The sequence below is a fragment of the Abramis brama genome (assembly GCF_963993115.1).
Source record: "Abramis brama genome assembly, chromosome: 4".
Taxonomy (NCBI): domain Eukaryota; kingdom Metazoa; phylum Chordata; class Actinopteri; order Cypriniformes; family Leuciscidae; genus Abramis; species Abramis brama.
Genome location: NC_139966.1, coordinates 48,660,080 through 48,678,677, shown reverse-complemented (window position 1 = coordinate 48,678,677; position 18,598 = coordinate 48,660,080). Strand labels below are relative to the sequence as shown.

Below are 18,598 nucleotides of genomic sequence, written 5' to 3'. Positions count from 1 at the left end.
ATAACAAAGGTTTTATTTTCCAACATGAAAACAAACATAACAGAGTGCTAGTGCACAAACAATAACCGACAATGATAATGGATGAGAGGGGAACTTAAATACACAGATCAAGACAAGGACAACAGGTGACGGTTATGATGATGAGGAGCAGGTGATGATGAGGAGGGTGATGAGGAGCAGGTGCAGGTGATGACGACAGATGGTGAATGTGATGAAGACAGAAGGTGAATGTGATGAAGGTGAATGTGACACCAATATCACTGAAACATTTGTGTGTGTGTGTGTGTGTGTGTGTGTGTGTGTGTGTGTGTGTGTGTAGCATTATTGTGTGTAGCATATGTAGCAAGTATGCATTATTGAGTTAACATGGAAAAACTGGTTTGCTTTAGTGCAGAAAAATGGTCAAAATCATGAGGTTTAAAGTGAAAGTGAGCCAATAAGTGGTCTTCTACTGCCCTCTGCTGGCCATTCTACTTATTAAATTTTTCCACATGTGCTTGCATTTATACTTGAATACACACTAAAAATCACTTATATAGCAATAACTATTATAACACAATCATATTTTGTCAGTGTTAATCACTTTATTTGCACTGACACTTCAAATAATTGCTAGTAATGTGGTAAATCATGGTAAATCATGGTTAACTATGCTGTGTGTGTGTGTGTGTGTGTGTGTGTGTGTGTGTGTGTGTGTGTAAGCATGCATTGAGTTAACATGGATAAACTGGTTTGCTTTAGTGCAGAAAACTGGTTTAAAGTGAAAGTGAGCCAATAAGTGGTCTTCTACTGCCCTCTGCTGGCCATTCTACTTATTAATGAAATATTTCAACATGTGCTTGCATTCATACTTGAATACACACTAAAAAAATCACTTATATAGCAATAACTATTATAACACAATCATATTTTGTCAGTGTTAATCACTTTATTTGCACTGACACTTCAAATAATTGCTAGTAATGTGATAAATCAGGCTAGAAACATGGTAAATCAAAGTAAATAATACTAGATTGTCGTTTATCTCCTGGTAAATAATACTAGAACGTGGTATATCATGGTAAATCATGGTTAACTATGCTGTGTGTGTATGTGTGTGTGTGTGTGTGTGTGTGTGTGTGTGTGTAAGCATGCATTGAGTTAACATGGAAAAACTGGTTTGCTTTAGTGCAGAAAACTGGTTTAAAGTGAAAGTGAGCCAATAAGTGGTCTTCTAGTGCCCTCTGCTGGCCATTCTACTTAATAATGAAATATTTTACATGTGCTTTTGCATTCATACTTGGACACACACTAAAAATCACGTATATAACTAACTATTATAACACAATAATATTTTGTCAGTGTTCATCACCTCATTTGCACTGACACTTCACATAATTGCTAGTAATGTGGTTAATCATGCTAGAAACATTGTAAATCATAGTAAATAATACTGAAATGAGGTGTATCAAGGTAAATCATGCTAGAATCCTAATAAATCATTCTGGAACATGGTATATGATAGTAAATCATGCTAGAATCATATTAAATAATTCTAGAATGTGGCAAATCGTTGTGGGAGGAGCCTATTTTACTCAAATGGCTATAACTCAAGAAGTAAATGAGATATCTTCACCAAACTCAGTACACATGTGTATGGGTTCAATTTGAGGTCACAGTAAACAATTTTATGGAGATCGGACCATAGGTGGCGCTATAACTGTTAAAAAGCTTTAAAACCATATATATCCCATGGCAAATTGCCTGTATTGGCTGTAAATGGTCTTTTCCATCTATTATGTCAGTGGTTACATGCTTGCTAAATAAATCTTAATAACTTTTGATGCTTTTGTGCTTAAATGCCTTAAAGGCCTTAACTGCTTGAACCCCGATAAATGCTGCTTGCAGCTTTAATTAGGGGTTCAAGCACGAAGTGCTGAAACCCTATTGTAATTGTACTGATTTTTATTATTATTATTTTTCTTCTGCCGTAAAACGCATCGTGCAGCCCAAACCGTAAGTGCTAGAGACTTGAAACTTTGCCAGATGGTAGTACAAAAATCGAGGAGAGGTTATCAAAATATGACCCCGATTGGCCCATAGGTGGCGCTACAGTACAAAAAACAAAAAAAAATCATATTTTTGCTTAAATCTCATTAACCGTTTGTCACAGACTCAAGTGTCTTATATCATTGGAATCCTTGGGTCAAGCCGAACAAAAAAGGCCTCAAGGATTTCATTTCCGGTATGCAAATTTTCCGCCATTTTGAATTATGTCCAAAACCTACTTTTGCGAACTAGTCCCTGGTTTTGTGTCCGATTGGAACCAAACCAGTGCAGAAATGTTCTCTGGAGTCAGAATATCAATAATTATCGAAAAAAAGTTGAAATTTCGATTGACGGTCGCTAAGGGGCGCCAAAATGTTTAAAGAAGGCGGAGCCTATTTTACTAAAATGGCTATAACTCCAGAAGTAAATGAGGTATCTTCACCAAACTCGGTACACCTGTGTAAGAGGTCAATCTGAGGTCATAGTAAAAAGATTGCGGCGATTGGCCACATGGTGGCGCTATAACATTAAAAAAACATAAATCAGGCTGTAACCACCTGACCGTTAGTCCGATTGACTTGAAAATTGGTATGCAGTGTCTTGGTCCAAGCTGTCATGTATATCTATGAGGACATTGGTGTATCTCAAAAAACATGGCCGCCATCGGCCAATGAAGTTTGAGCACCTATTAGACAAGGTTAATGGAGGCCGATCGGAACAAAACTCGGTGGGCATGTTCGACTCATGGCCCTAGAGGTCTGTAAGAATTTTGAAAGAAATCGGCCACTAGTTGGCGCTAACGAGTTTTATGGCTCTGTAATCACGTGGTGTTACACTTATCATCACAAAATGCATATCATTTGATAGACCTGCTCATGCTGAACAACTTTGCCTCTAGAACCATTGCTGTCAATCAAACAGTTTATTAATTATTCACGAATATGTTAAAAACCTACTTTTGCGAACTAGTCCCTGGTTTTTCGCCCGATCGGAACCAGACCAGTCTAGGACAATTCTCTGGACTCTCTAGATCAATAATTATCAAAAAAAAGTTAAAATTTTGCTTTTGGTTGGCTATAAGAGGATCATTTATAAAATAGGCGTGTCCAAATACACTCAAACGTCTATAAAGCCTAAATAAAAACTCAGAACTTCACAAAAATTGATGGGCATATGTGAAATAACATGCTAAAGAAGCATGGAAATTTTTATGGAGATCGGACCATAGGTGGCGCTATAACTGTTAAAAAGCTTTGAAAACCATATATTTCCTATGGTAAATTTCCTGTATTGGCTGTAAATGGACTTTTCCATCTATTTTTTCAGTGGTTAAAAGCTTTCTAAATAAATCTTAATGTCTTAAATGCTTATGTGCTTAAAGGCCTTAAATGCTTGAACCCCGATAAATGCTGCTTGCAGCTTTAATTATTATTAGGGGTTCAAGCACGAAGTGCTGAAACCCTATTGTAATTGTGCTGATTTTTAGGGGTTCAAGCACGAAGTGCTGAAACCCTATTGTAATTGCCCTGATTTTTATTATTATTATTATTCTTCCCTAAAACGCATCGTGCAGCCAAAACCGTAAGGCCTAGAGACGTGATACTTGGTCAAATGGTAGTAGTATTGCTCGCTACTCAGATACACGGACTTAGCCAAATCGGCCCATAGGTGGCGCTACAGCGACCAAAAGCGCGAAACTGCTCATAACTCCTAGACTGTATGTCGTAGACTCAAGTGTCTTATATCAATGTAATCAAGACCTCATGGCAAACAAAACGTATATCTCCGATTTCATTTCCGGTATGCAAATTTTTCCGCCATTTTGAATTTTGTCAAAAACCTACTTTTGCGAACTAGTCCTAGGTTTTTTGCCCGATCGGAACCAAACCAGTGCAGAAATGTTCTCTGGAGTTTGAATATCAATAATTATCGAAAAAAAGTTGAAATTTCGATTCACGGTCGCTAAGGGGCGCCAAATTGTATGTTGTGGGAGGAGCCTATTTTACTAAAACGGCCATAACTCCAGAAGTAAATGAGGTATCTTCACCAAACTCGGTACAATTATTTAAGAGGTCAATCTGAGGTCACAGTAAAAAAATCGTGGCGATTGGCCACATGGTGACGCTATAACATGAAAAAAACATAAAACTGGCTATAACGACCTGACCATTAGTCCGATTGACTTGAAAATTGGTATGCAGTGTCTTGGTCCAAGGTGTCATGTATGTCTATGAGGACATTGGTGTATCTCAAAAAACATGGCCGCCATCGGCCAATGAAGTTTGAGCACCTATTAGACAAGGTTAACGGAGGCCGATCGGAACGAAACTCAGTGGGCATGTTCGACTCATGGCCCTAGAGGTCTGTAAGAATTTTGAAAGAAATCAGCCACTAGTTGGCACTAACGAGTTTTATGGCTCTGTAATCACGTGGTGTTACACTTATCGTAACAAAATGCATATCATTTGATAGATCTGCTCATGCTGAAAAACTTTGCCTCAAGAACCATTGCTGTCAATCAAACCGTTCATTAAATATTCGCGAACATGTTAAAAACCTACTTTTGCGAACTAGTCCTAGGTTTTTCGCCCGATCGGAACCAGACCAGTCTAGGACAATTCTCTGGACTCTCTAGATCAATAATTATCAAAAAAAAGTTTAACTTTTGAATTTTTCGTATGGCTATAATTGGGTCATAAAGAAAAGGGGCGTGGCAAAATACACTAAAAAGCCTATAAATCCTAAATGAAAAAACACAACATCACAAAAATTGATGAGCATATGTGACATAACATTCTGAACAAGCATGTAAAATTTCATGAAGATCGGACGATAGGTGGCGCTATAACTGTTAAAAAGCTTTGAAAACCATATATTTCCTATGGTAAATTGCCTGTTTTGGCTGTAAATGGTCTTTTCCATCTATTATTTCAGTGGTTAGAAGCTTTCCAAATAAAACTTAATGTCTTAAATGCTTATGTGCTTAAAGGCCTTAAATGCTTGAACCCCGATAAATGCTGCTTGCAGCTTTAATTATTATTATTATTATTATTATTATTATTCCGCCGTAAAACGCATCGTGCAGCCCAAACCGTAAGAGCTGGAACTTTGAAACTTTGACAGATGGTAGTACAAAAATCGAGGAAAGGTTCAGAGATTATGACCCCGATTGGCCCATAGGTGGCGCTATAACAACCAAAAGCGCGAAACTGCTCATAACTCCTAGACCGTATGTCGTAGACTCAAGTGTCTTATATCATTGGAAAGCTGGACGCCTGACGAACAAAATGTATATCTCCGATTTCATTTCCGCCATGATAGATTTTCCGCCATTTTGAATTTTGTCAAAAATCTACTTTTGCGAACTAGTCCCTGGTTTTTTGCCCGATTGGAACCAAACTAGTGCAGAAATGTTCTCTGGAGACTGAATATCAATAATTATCGAAAAAAAGTGGAAATTTCGATTCACGGTCGCTAAGGGGCGCCAAAACGTACGTTGTGGGAGGGGCCTATTTTACTAAAATGGCTATAACTCCCGATGTAAATGAGGTATCTTCACCAAACTTGGTACACATGTGTATGAGCTTACTCTGGGGTCACAGTAAAAAAATCGCGACGATTGGCCTCATGGTGGCGCTATAAAATGAAAAAAACATAAAACAGGCTATAACCACCTGACCGTTAGTCCGATTGACTTGAAAATTGGTATGCAGTGTCTTGGTCCAAGGTGCCATGTATGTGTATGAGGACATTGGCGTATCTCAAAAAACATGGCCGCCATCGGCCAACGAAGTTTGAGCACCTATTAGACAAGGTTAACGGAGGCCGATCGGAACGAAACTCAATGCGCATGTTCGGCTCATGGCCCTAAAGGTCTGTAAGAATTTTGAAAGAAATCGGCCACTAGTTGGCGCTAACGAGTTTTACGGCTCTGTAATCACGTGGTGTTACAAATATCCACACAATATGCATATCATTTGATAGATCTCCTCATCCTGAACAACTTTGCCTCAAGAACCATTGCTGTCAATCAAACTGTTCATTAATTATTCATTAATATGTTAAAAACCTACTTTTGCGAACTAGTCCTAGGTTTTTTGCCCGATCGGAACCAGACCAGTCTAGGACAATTCTCTGGACTCTCTAGATCAATAATTATCAAAAAAAAGTTGAACTTTTGCATTTGGATGGCTGTAATAGGGTAATTTATAAAATGGGCGTGTCAAAATACATTAAAAAGCCTATAAATCCTAAATAAAAACTCAGAACTTCACAAAAATTGGTCAGCATATGTGACATAACATCATTAACAAGCATGAAAAATTCTATGGAGATCGGACGATAGGTGGCGCTATAACTGTTAAAAAGCTTTAAAATCATATATTTCCTATGGTAAACTGCCTGTATTGGCTGTAAATGGTCTTTTCCATCTCTGATCATATAATTTTCATATCATAATGTTCAAAACTAGTGCAATACAATTCTCTGGACTCACTAGATCAATAATTGTCAGAAAAAGTTGAACTACTTCATTTGGATAGCTATAATAGGTTCACTTCAAAATCTGGCCTTTACCAAGTGTCCCCGAAAGCCTATATCTCTTTAATCAATGCTCAGACCTTCTTAAAAACAAGTCAGAACGTGTGAAATATCACCCTGAACAAGCATGAAAATTTTCAGACAGATCGGACAAAATTTGCCTCTATAACAGTTAAAAAGGTGAAAATGATATGAATTAATGGCATGTTAAGCCAATAAGTGGTATTTTACTGCCCCCTGCTGTTTAAAATAGTCATTTTCTCATATTGGTATTGGTATCAGCCATGGTAAATCATGATAAATGATGGTGTGTGTGTGTGTGTGTGTGTGTGTGTGTGTGTGTGTGTGTGTGTGTGGTACAAATATAACAAAGGTTTTATTTTCCAACATGAAAACAAACATAACAGAGTGCTAGTGCACAAACAATAACCGACAATGATAATGGATGAGAGGGGAACTTAAATACACAGATCAAGACAAGGACAACAGGTGACGGTTATGATGATGAGGAGCAGGTGATGATGAGGAGGGTGATGAGGAGCAGGTGCAGGTGATGACGACAGATGGTGAATGTGATGAAGACAGAAGGTGAATGTGATGAAGGTGAATGTGACACCAATATCACTGAAACATTTGTGTGTGTGTGTGTGTGTGTGTGTGGCATTATTGTGTGTAGCATATGTAGCAAGTATGCATTATTGAGTTAACATGGAAACACTGGTTTGCTTTAGTGCAGAAAACTGGTCAAAATCATGAGGTTTAAAGTGAAAGTGAGCCAATAAGTGGTCTTCTAGTGCCCTCTGCTGGCCATTCTACTTATTAATTAAATATTTCCACATGTGCTTGCATTTATACTTGAATACACACTAAAAATATATAGCAATAACTATTATAACACAATCATATTTTGTCAGTGTTAATCACTTTATTTGCACTGACACTTCAAATAATTGCTAGTAATGTGATAAATCAGGCTAGAAACATGGTAAATCAAAGTAAATAATACTAGATTGTCGTTTATCTCCTGGTAAATAATACTAGAACGTGGTATATCATGGTAAATCATGGTTAACTATGCTGTGTGTGTGTGTGTGTGTGTGTGTGTGTGTGTGTGTGTGTGTGTGTGTGTAAGCATGCATTGAGTTAACATGGAAAAACTGGTTTGCTTTAGTGCAGAAAACTGGTTTAAAGTGAAAGTGAGCCAATAAGTGGTCTTCTAGTGCCCTCTGCTGGCCATTCTACTTAATAATGAAATATTTTACATGTGCTTTTGCATTCATACTTGGACACACACTAAAAATCACGTATATAACTAACTATTATAACACAATAATATTTTGTCAGTGTTCATCACCTCATTTGCACTGACACTTCACATAATTGCTAGTAATGTGGTTAATCATGCTAGAAACATTGTAAATCATAGTAAATAATACTGAAATGAGGTGTATCAAGGTAAATCATGCTAGAATCCTAATAAATCATTCTGGAACATGGTATATGATAGTAAATCATGCTAGAATCATATTAAATAATTCTTGAATGTGGCAAATCGTTGTGGGAGGAGCCTATTTTACTCAAATGGCTATAACTCAAGAAGTAAATGAGATATCTTTATCTTCACCAAAATCAGTACACATGTGTATGGGTTCAATTTGAGGTCACAATAAACAATTTTATGGAGATCGGACCATAGGTGGCGCTATAACTGTTAAAAAGCTTTAAAACCATATATATCCCATGGCAATTTGCCTGTATTGGCTGTAAATGGTCTTTTCCATCTATTATGTCAGTGGTTACATGCTTGCTAAATAAATCTTAATGACTTTTGATGCTTTTGTGCTTAAATGCCTTAAAGGCCTTAACTGCTTGAACCCCGATAAATGCTGCTTGCAGCTTTAATTATTATTATTATTCCGCCGTAAAACGCATCGTGCAGCGCAAACCGTAAGAGCTGGAACTTTGAAACTTTGACAGATGGTAGTACAAAAATCGAGGAAAGGTTCAGAGATTATGACCCCGATTGGCCCATAGGTGGCGCTATAGCAACCAAAAGCGCGAAACTGTTCATAACTCCTAGACCTTATGTCGTAGACTCAAGTGTCTTATATCATTGGAAAGCTGGATGCCTGACGAACAAAACGTATATCTCCGATTTCATTTCCGCCATGATAGATTTTCCGCCATTTTGAATTTTGTCAAAAACCTACTTTTGCAAACTAGTCCCTGGTTTTTTGCCCGATTGGAACCAAACCAGTGCAGAAATGTTCTCTGGAGTCTGAATATCAATAATTATCGAAAAAAAGTGGAAATTTCGATTCACGGTCGCTAAGGGGCGCAAAAACGTACGTTGTGGGAGGGGCCTATTTTACTAAAATGGCTATAACTCCCGATGTAAATGAGGTATCTTCACCAAACTTGGTACACATGTGTATGAGTTCAATCTGGGGTCACAGTAAAAAAATCGCGACGATTGGCCTCATGGTGGCGCTATAAAATGAAAAAAACATAAAACAGGCTATAACCACCTGACCGTTAGTCCGATTGACTTGAAAATTGGTATGCAGTGTCTTGGTCCAAGGTGCCATGTATGTGTATGAGGACATTGGCGTATCTCAAAAAACATGGCCGCCATCGGCCAATGAAGTTTGAGCACCTATTAGACAAGGTTAACGGAGGCCGATCGGAACGAAACTCAATGGGCATGTTCGGCTCATGGCCCTAGAGGTCTGTAAGAATTTTGAAAGAAATCGGCCACTAGTTGGCGCTAATGAGTTTTATGGCTCTGTAATCACGTGGTGTTACACTTATCATCACAAAATGCATATCATTTGATAGATCTGCTTATGCTGAACAACTTTGCCTCTAGAACCATTGCTGTCAATCAAACAGTTTATTAATTATTCACGAATATGTTAAAAACCTACTTTTGCGAACTAGTCCCTGGTTTTTTGCCCGATCGGAACCAAACGAGTCTAGGACAATTCTCTGGACTCTCTAGATCAATAATTATCAAAAAAAGTTGAACTTTTGCATTTTTCGCATGGGTATAATTGTGTCATAAAGAAAATGGATGTGGCAAAATGCAATCAAAAGCCTATAAATTCTAAACAAAAACTCAGAACATCACGATAATTGGTCAGCATATGTGTCGTACCATGCTAAAGAAGCATGGAAATTTTTATGGAGATCGGACCAAAGGTGGCGCTATAACTGTTAAAAAGCTTTAAAACCATATATTTCCTATGGTAAATTGCCTGTATTGCCTGTGAATGGTCTTTTCCATCTATAATCATAATGTTCATATAATAATGTTCAAAACCAGTGCAGTGCAATTCTCTGGACTCTCTAGATCAATAATTATCAGAAAAAGTATGACTTCTTCATTTGGATGGCTATAATAGTGTCACTTCAATATGTGGCCATTACCAAGTGTCCCCAAAAGCCTATATCTCTTTAATGAATGTTCAAACCTTCTTAAAAACAAGTCAGAACATGTGAAATATCTCTCTGAACATGCATGAAAATTTTCAGACAGATCTGACAAAATTTGCCTCTATAACAGTTAAAAAGGTGAAAATGATATGAATTAATGGAATGTTAAGCCAATAAGTGGTATTTTACTGCCCCCTGCTGTTTAAAATAGTCATTTTGTCATATTGGTATTGGTATCAGCCATGGTAAATCATGATAAACTATGGTAAGTGTGTGTGTGTGTGTGTGTGTGTGTGTGTGTGTGTGTGTGTGTGTGTGTGTGTAAGCATGCATTGAATTAACATGGAAAAACTGGTTTGCTTTAGTGCAGAAAACTGGTTTAAAGTGAAAGTGAGCCAATAAGTGGTCTTCTAGTGCCCTCTGCTGGCCATTCTACTTAATAATGAAATATTTTACATGTGCTTTTGCATTCATACTTGGACACACACTAAAAATCACGTATATAACTAACTATTATAACACAATAATATTTTGTCAGTGTTCATCACCTCATTTGCACTGACACTTCACATAATTGCTAGTAATGTGGTTAATCATGCTAGAAACATTGTAAATCATAGTAAATAATACTGAAATGAGGTGTATCAAGGTAAATCATGCTAGAATCCTAATAAATCATTCTGGAACATGGTATATGATAGTAAATCATGCTAGAATCATATTAAATAATTCTTGAATGTGGCAAATCGTTGTGGGAGGAGCCTATTTTACTCAAATGGCTATAACTCAAGAAGTAAATGAGATATCTTCACCAAAATCAGTACACATGTGTATGGGTTCAATTTGAGGTCACAATAAACAATTTTATGGAGATCGGACCATAGGTGGCGCTATAACTGTTAAAAAGCTTTAAAACCATATATATCCCATGGCAATTTGCCTGTATTGGCTGTAAATGGTCTTTTCCATCTATTATGTCAGTGGTTACATGCTTGCTAAATAAATCTTAATGACTTTTGATGCTTTTGTGCTTAAATGCCTTAAAGGCCTTAACTGCTTGAACCCCGATAAATGCTGCTTGCAGCTTTAATTAGGGGTTCAAGCACGAAGTGCTGAAACCCTATTGTAATTGCTCTGATTTTTATTATTATTATTTTCCCCTAAAACGCATCGTGCAGCCCAAACCGTAAATGCTGGAGACTTGAAACTCAGCCAAATGGTAGTCCTCAATTTGGGGAGAACCTATCAAAGTATGACCCCGATTGGTCAATAGGTGGCGCTATAGCAAGCAAAAGTATGAAATCAGCCATAACTCCTAGACGATTTGCCATAGAATCAAGTGTCTTATATCACTGTAATCCTTGGCTCAAGACGGTCAAAACGTATATCTCCGATTTCATTTCCGCCTGGGAAAATTTTCCGCCATTTTGAATTTTCTCAAAAACCTACTTTTGCGAACTAGTCCTAGGTTTTTCGTCCGATTGGAACCAAACCAGTGCAGAAATGTTCTCTGGAGTCTGAATATCAATAATTATCGAAAAAAAGTTGAAATTTCGATTCACGGTCGCTAGGGGGTGCCAAAACGTACATTGTGGGAGGAGCCTATTTTACTAAAACGGCTATAACTCGAGAAATAAATGAGGTATCTTCACCAAACTCGGTACACATGTGTAATAGTTCAATTTGAGGTCACAGTAAAAAAATCGCGACGATTTAACAGTAGGTGGCGCTATAACTTGAAAAAAACATGAAAAGGGCTATAACCACCTGACCGTTTGTCCGATTGACTTGAAAATTGGTATGCAGTGTCTTGGTCCAAGGTGCCATGTATGCCTATGAGGACATTGACGTATCTCAAAAAACATGGCCGCCATCGGCCAATGAAGTTTGAGCACCTATTAGACAAGGTTAACGGAGGCTGATCGGAACGAAACTCGATGGGCATGTTCGACTCATGGCCCAAGAGGTCTGTAAGAATTTTGAAAGAAATCGGCCACTAGTTGGCGCTAACAAGATTTTCGGCTCTGTAATCACGTGGTGTTGTATACATCCACACAATATGCATATCAGTTGATAGATCTCCTCATACTGAACAACTTTGCCTCAAGAACCATTGCTGTCAATCAAACCGTTCATTTAATATTCGCAAACATGTTAAAAACCTACTTTTGCGAACTAGTCCTAGGTTTTTTGCCCAATCGGAACCAAACCAGTCTAGGACAATTCTCTGGACTCTCTAGATCAATAATTATCAAAAAAAAGTTGAACTTTTGCATTTGGATGGCTGTAATAGGGTCATTTATAAAATGGGCGTGGCAAAATACACTAAAAAGCCTATAAATCCTAAATGAAAACTCAAAACTTCACAAAAATTGGTGAGCATATGTCACATAACCTCATTAACAAGCATGCCAAATTTTATGGACATCGGACCAAAGGTGGCACTATAACTGTTAAAAAGCTTTAAAACCACATATTTCCTATGGTAAATTGCCTGTATTGGCTGTAAATGGACTTTTCAATCTATTATTTCAGTGGTTAAAAGCTTTCTAAATAAATCTTAATGTCTTAAATGCTTATGTGCTTAAAGGCCTTAAATGCTTGAACCCCGATAAATGCTGCTTGCAGCTTTAATTAGGGGTTCAAGCACGAAGTGCTGAAACCCTATTGTAATTGTACTGATTTTTATTAGGGGTTCAAGCACGAAGTGCTGAAACCCTATTGTAATTGTACTGATTTTTAGGGGTTCAAGCACGAAGTGCTGAAACCCTATTGTAATCGTCCTGATTTTTATTATTATTATTTTTCCGCCATAAAACGCATCGTGCAGCCCAAACCGTAAGACCTAGAGACTTGAAACTTTGCCAGATGGTAGTACTATTGCTCGCTACTCAGATACACGGACTCAGCCCAATCGGCCCATAGGTGGCGCTATAGCAATCAAAAGCGCAAAACTGCTCAGAACTCCCAGACCGTAAGGCGTAGCTTCAAGTGTCTTATATCATTGAAATCCAGAGCTCCTGAAGAAAAAAACGTATATCTCCGATTTCATTTCCACCATGATAGATTTTTCGCCATTTTGAATTTTGTCAAAAACCTACTTTTGCGAACTAGTCCCTGGTTTTTCGCCCGATCGGAACCAAACCAGTGCGGAATTGTTCTCTGGAGTCTGAAGATCAATAATTATCGAAAAAAAGTTGAAATTTCGATTAATGGTCGCTAGGGGGTGCAAAATTAACGTTGTGGGAGGAGCCTATTTTACTAAAATGGCTATAACTCAAGAAGTAATTAAGTAAACTTCACCAAACTTGGAACAGATGTGTAAGAGGTCAATCTGAGGTCACAGTAAAAAAATTGCGTCGATTGGCCACATGGTGGCGCTATAAAACAAATAAAAACATATAGACAACTGACCGTTTTTCCGAATGACTTGAAATTTGGTATGCAGTGTCTTGGCCCAAGGGGCCATGTATGTCTAAAAGGATATTGGCGTATCTCGAAAAACATGGCTGCCATTGGCCAATGAGGTTTGAGCATCGTTAACGAAGTCCGATCGGAGCGAAACTCGATGGGCATGTTCGGCTCAAGCCCCTAGAGGTCTGTAAGAATTTTGAAAGAAATCGGCCACTAGTTGGCGCTAACGAGTTTTAAGGCTCTGTAATCACGTGGTGTTACACTTATCATCACAAAATGCATATCATTTGATAGATCTGCTCATGCTGAACAACTTTGCCTCAAGAACCATCACTGTCAATCAAACTGTTCATTAAATATTCATGAATATGTTAAAAACCTACTTTTGCGAACTAGTCCCTGGTTTTTCGCCCGATCAGAACCAGACCAGTCTAGGACAATTCTCTGGACTCTCTAGATCAATAATTATCGAAAAAAAGTTGAACTTTTGCATTTTTCGCATGGGTATAATTGGGTCATAAAGAAAATGGGCGTGGCAAAATGCACTCAAAAGCCTATAAATCCTAAACGAAAACTCAGAACTTCACGAAAATTGGTGAGCATATGTGCCACAACATCATTAACAAGCATGCAAAATATCATGGAGATCGGACTATAGGTGGCGCTATAACTGTTAAAAAGCTTGCCTGTATTGGCTGTAAATGGACTTTTCCATCTATTATTTCAGTGGTTAAAAGCTTTCTAAACAAATCTTAATGTCTTAAATGCTTATGTGCTTAAAGGCCTTAAATGCTTGAACCCCGATAAATGCTGCTTGCAGCTTTAATTATTATTATTATTATTATTTTCCCCTTAAACGCATCGTGCAGACCAAACCGTAAGAGCTGGAACCTTGAAACTTGGCCAAATGGTAGTCCTCAATTTGGGGAGAACCTATAAAAGTATGACCCCGATTGGCCCATAGGTGGCGCTATAGCAACCAAAAGCGCAAAACTGCTCATAACTACTAGACCGTATGTCGTAGACTCAAGTGTCTTATATCATTGGAAAGCTGGACGCCTGACGAACAAAACGTATATCTCCGATTTCATTTCCGCCATGATAGATTTTCCGCCATTTTGAATTTTGTCAAAAACCTACTTTTGCGAACTAGTCCTAGGTTTTTCGCCCGATCGGAACCAATCCAGTGCAGAAATGTTCTCTTGAGTCTGAATATCAAAAACTATCGAAAAAAAGTTGAAATTTCGATTCACGGACGCTAAGGGGCGCCAAAACGTACGTCGTGGGCAGGGCCTATTTTACTAAAATGGCTATAACTCCAGAAGTAAATGAGGTATCTTCACCAAACTTGGTACACATGTGTAAGAGGTCAATCTGAGGTCACAGTAAAAAAACCGCGGCGATTGGCCACATGGTGGCGCTATAACATGAAAAAAACATAAAACAGGCTATAACCACCTGACCGTTAGTCCGATTGACTTGAAAATTGGTATGCAGTGTCTTGGTCCAAGGTGCCATGTATGTGTATGAGGACATTGGCGTATCTCAAAAAACATGGCCGCCATCGGCCAATGAAATTTGAGCACCTATTAGACAAGGTTAACGGAGGCCGATCGGAACGAAACTCGATGGGCATGTTCGACTCAAGGCCCTAGAGGTCTGTAAGAATTTTGAAAGAAATCGGCCACTAGTTGGCGCTAACGAGTTTTATGGCTCTGTAATCACGTGGTGTTACAAATATCCACACAATATGCATATCATTTGATAGATCTCCTCATCCTGAACAACTTTGCCTCAAGAACCATTGCTGTCAATCAAACCGTTCATTAAATATTCGCAAACATGTTAAAAACCTACTTTTGCGAACTAGTCCTAGGTTTTTCGCCCGATCGGAACCAGACCAGTCTAGGACAATTCTCTGGACTCTCTAGATCAAAAACTATCAAAAAAAAGTTGAACTTTTGCATTTGGATGGCTCTAATAGGGTCATTTATAAAATGGGCGTGTCAAAATACATTAAAAAGCCTATAAATCCTAAATAAAAACTCAGAACTTCACAAAAAGTGGTCAGCATATGTGACATAACATCATTAACAAGCATGAAAAATTCTATGGAGATCGGACGATAGGTGGCGCTATAACTGTTAAAAAGCTTTAAAATCATATATTTCCTATGGTAAACTGCCTGTATTGGCTGTAAATGGTCTTTTCCATCTCTGATCATATAATTTTCATATCATAATGTTCAAAACTAGTGCAATACAATTCTCTGGACTCACTAGATCAATAATTGTCAGAAAAAGTTGAACTACTTCATTTGGATAGCTATAATAGGTTCACTTCAAAATCTGGCCTTTACCAAGTGTCCCCGAAAGCCTATATCTCTTTAATCAATGCTCAGACCTTCTTAAAAACAAGTCAGAACGTGTGAAATATCACCCTGAACAAGCATGAAAATTTTCAGACAGATCGGACAAAATTTGCCTCTATAACAGTTAAAAAGGTGAAAATGATATGAATTAATGGCATGTTAAGCCAATAAGTGGTATTTTACTGCCCCCCGCTGTTTAAAATAGTCATTTTCTCATATTGGTATTGGTATCAGCCATGGTAAATCATGATAAATGATGGTGTGTGTGTGTGTGTGTGTGTGTGTGTGTGTGTGTGTGTGTGTGTGTGTGTGTGTGTGTGTGTGTGGTACAAATATAACAAAGGTTTTATTTTCCAACATGAAAACAAACATAACAGAGTGCTAGTGCACAAACAATAACCGACAATGATAATGGATGAGAGGGGAACTTAAATACACAGATCAAGACAAGGACAACAGGTGACGGTTATGATGATGAGGAGCAGGTGATGATGAGGAGGGTGATGAGGAGCAGGTGCAGGTGATGACGACAGATAGTGAATGTGATGAAGGTGAATGTGACACCAATATCACTAAAACATTTGTGTGTGTGTGTGTGTGTGTGTGTGTGTGTGTGTGTGTGTGTGTGTGTGTAGCATTATTGTGTGTAGCATATGTAGCAAGTATGCATTATTGAGTTAACATGGAAACACTGGTTTGCTTTAGTGCAGAAAACTGGTCAAAATCATGAGGTTTAAAGTGAAAGTGAGCCAATAAGTGGTCTTCTACTGCCCTCTGCTGGCCATTCTACTTATTAATTAAATTTTTCCACATGTGCTTGCATTTATACTTGAATACACACTAAAAATCACTTATATAGCAATAACTATTATAACACAATCATATTTTGTCAGTGTTAATCACTTTATTTGCACTGACACTTCAAATAATTGCTAGTAATGTGGTAAATCATGGTAAATCATGGTTAACTATGCTGTGTGTGTGTGTCTGTGTGTGTGTGTGTGTGTGTGTGTGTGTGTGTGTGTGTGTGTGTGTGTGTGTAAGCATGCATTGAGTTAACATGGATAAACTGGTTTGCTTTAGTGCAGAAAACTGGTTTAAAGTGAAAGTGAGCCAATAAGTGGTCTTCTACTGCCCTCTGCTGGCCATTCTACTTATTAATGAAATATTTCAACATGTGCTTGCATTCATACTTGAATACACACTAAAAAAATCACTTATATAGCAATAACTTTTATAACACAATCATATTTTGTCAGTGTTAATCACTTTATTTGCACTGACACTTCAAATAATTGCTAGTAATGTGATAAATCAGGCTAGAAACATGGTAAATCAAAGTAAATAATACTAGATTGTCGTTTATCTCCTGGTAAATAATACTAGAACGTGGTATATCATGGTAAATCATGGTTAACTAAACTGTGTGTGTATGTGTGTGTGTGTGTGTGTGTGTGTGTGTGTGTGTGTGTGTGTGTGTGTGTGTGTGTGTCTGTGTGTGTGTGTGTAAGCATGCATTGAGTTAACATGGAAAAACTGGTTTGCTTTAGTGCAGAAAACTGGTTTAAAGTGAAAGTGAGCCAATAAGTGGTCTTCTAGTGCCCTCTGCTGGCCATTCTACTCAATAATGAAATATTTTAAGTCAAGTCAAGTCAAGTCAAGTATATTTGTATAGCGCTTTTCACAATACAGATTGTATCAAAGCAGCTTTACAGTATTAAATTAAAATAATACAACAAGGTTTGTTTCTAGTGGAATTTATTGATAAAATCAAATTAGATATCCCCAGAATATCCCCAACTGAGCAAGCCAAAGGCAACAGTGGCAAGGAACCGAAAAACTCCATCAAGTGACCTAATAGTGTCCTAAAACTCCATCAGGTGACCCAATGGAGAAAAAAAAAACCTTGGGAGAACCCAGGCTCAGTCGGGGGCCAGTTCTCCTCTGGCGTTTATTAACTAGAGGCCGGATTGTAATTTGAACTGTAAGATTAAAAATATTATATGAATGCCTGGCTGAAGAGATGCGACTTTAATCTAGTTTTAAACTGGGAGAGCGAGTCTGAGCAACGAACAGTATCAGGAAGGCTATTCCAGAGTTTTGGAGCTTTTACATGTGCTTTTGCATTCATACTTGGACACACACTAAAAATCACGTATATAACTAACTATTATAACACAATAATATTTTGTCAGTGTTCATCACCTCATTTGCACTGACACTTCACATAATTGCTAGTAATGTGGTTAATCATGCTAGAAACATTGTAAATCATAGTAAATAATACTGAAATGAGGTGTATCAAGGTAAATCATGCTAGAATCCTAATAAATCATTCTGGAACATGGTATATGATAGTAAATCATGCTAGAATCATATTAAATAATTCTAGAATGTGGCAAATCGTTGTGGGAGGAGCCTATTTTACTCAAATGGCTATAACTCAAGAAGTAAATGAGATATCTTCACCAAACTCAGTACACATGTGTATGGGTTCAATTTGAGGTCACAGTAAACAATTTTATGGAGATCGGACCATAGGTGGCGCTATAACTGTTAAAAAGCTTTAAAACCATATATATCCCATGGCAAATTGCCTGTATTGGCTGTAAATGGTCTTTTCCATCTATTATGTCAGTGGTTACATGCTTGCTAAATAAATCTTAATAACTTTTGATGCTTTTGTGCTTAAATGCCTTAAAGGCCTTAACTGCTTGAACCCCGATAAATGCTGCTTGCAGCTTTAATTATTATTATTATTATTATTATTCTCCGCTAAAACGCATCGTGCAGCCCAAACCGTAAGTGCTA

General features: G+C 37.8%; 1 long non-coding RNA gene across 1 annotated transcript in view; it reads left to right on the top strand.

Annotated features, from left to right (window-relative positions):
* LOC311080757 overlaps positions 1–16,310 on the top strand; it is an 82,146-nt gene extending 65,836 nt beyond the window's left edge. Inside the window, exons 2-4 of the long non-coding RNA XR_014605714.1 lie at positions 107–224; positions 7,038–7,155; positions 16,228–16,310. This is a non-coding gene — a long non-coding RNA (uncharacterized lncRNA). The remainder of the gene's footprint in view (positions 1–106; positions 225–7,037; positions 7,156–16,227) is intronic.
* Positions 16,311–18,598: the final 2,288 nt, after the last annotated feature.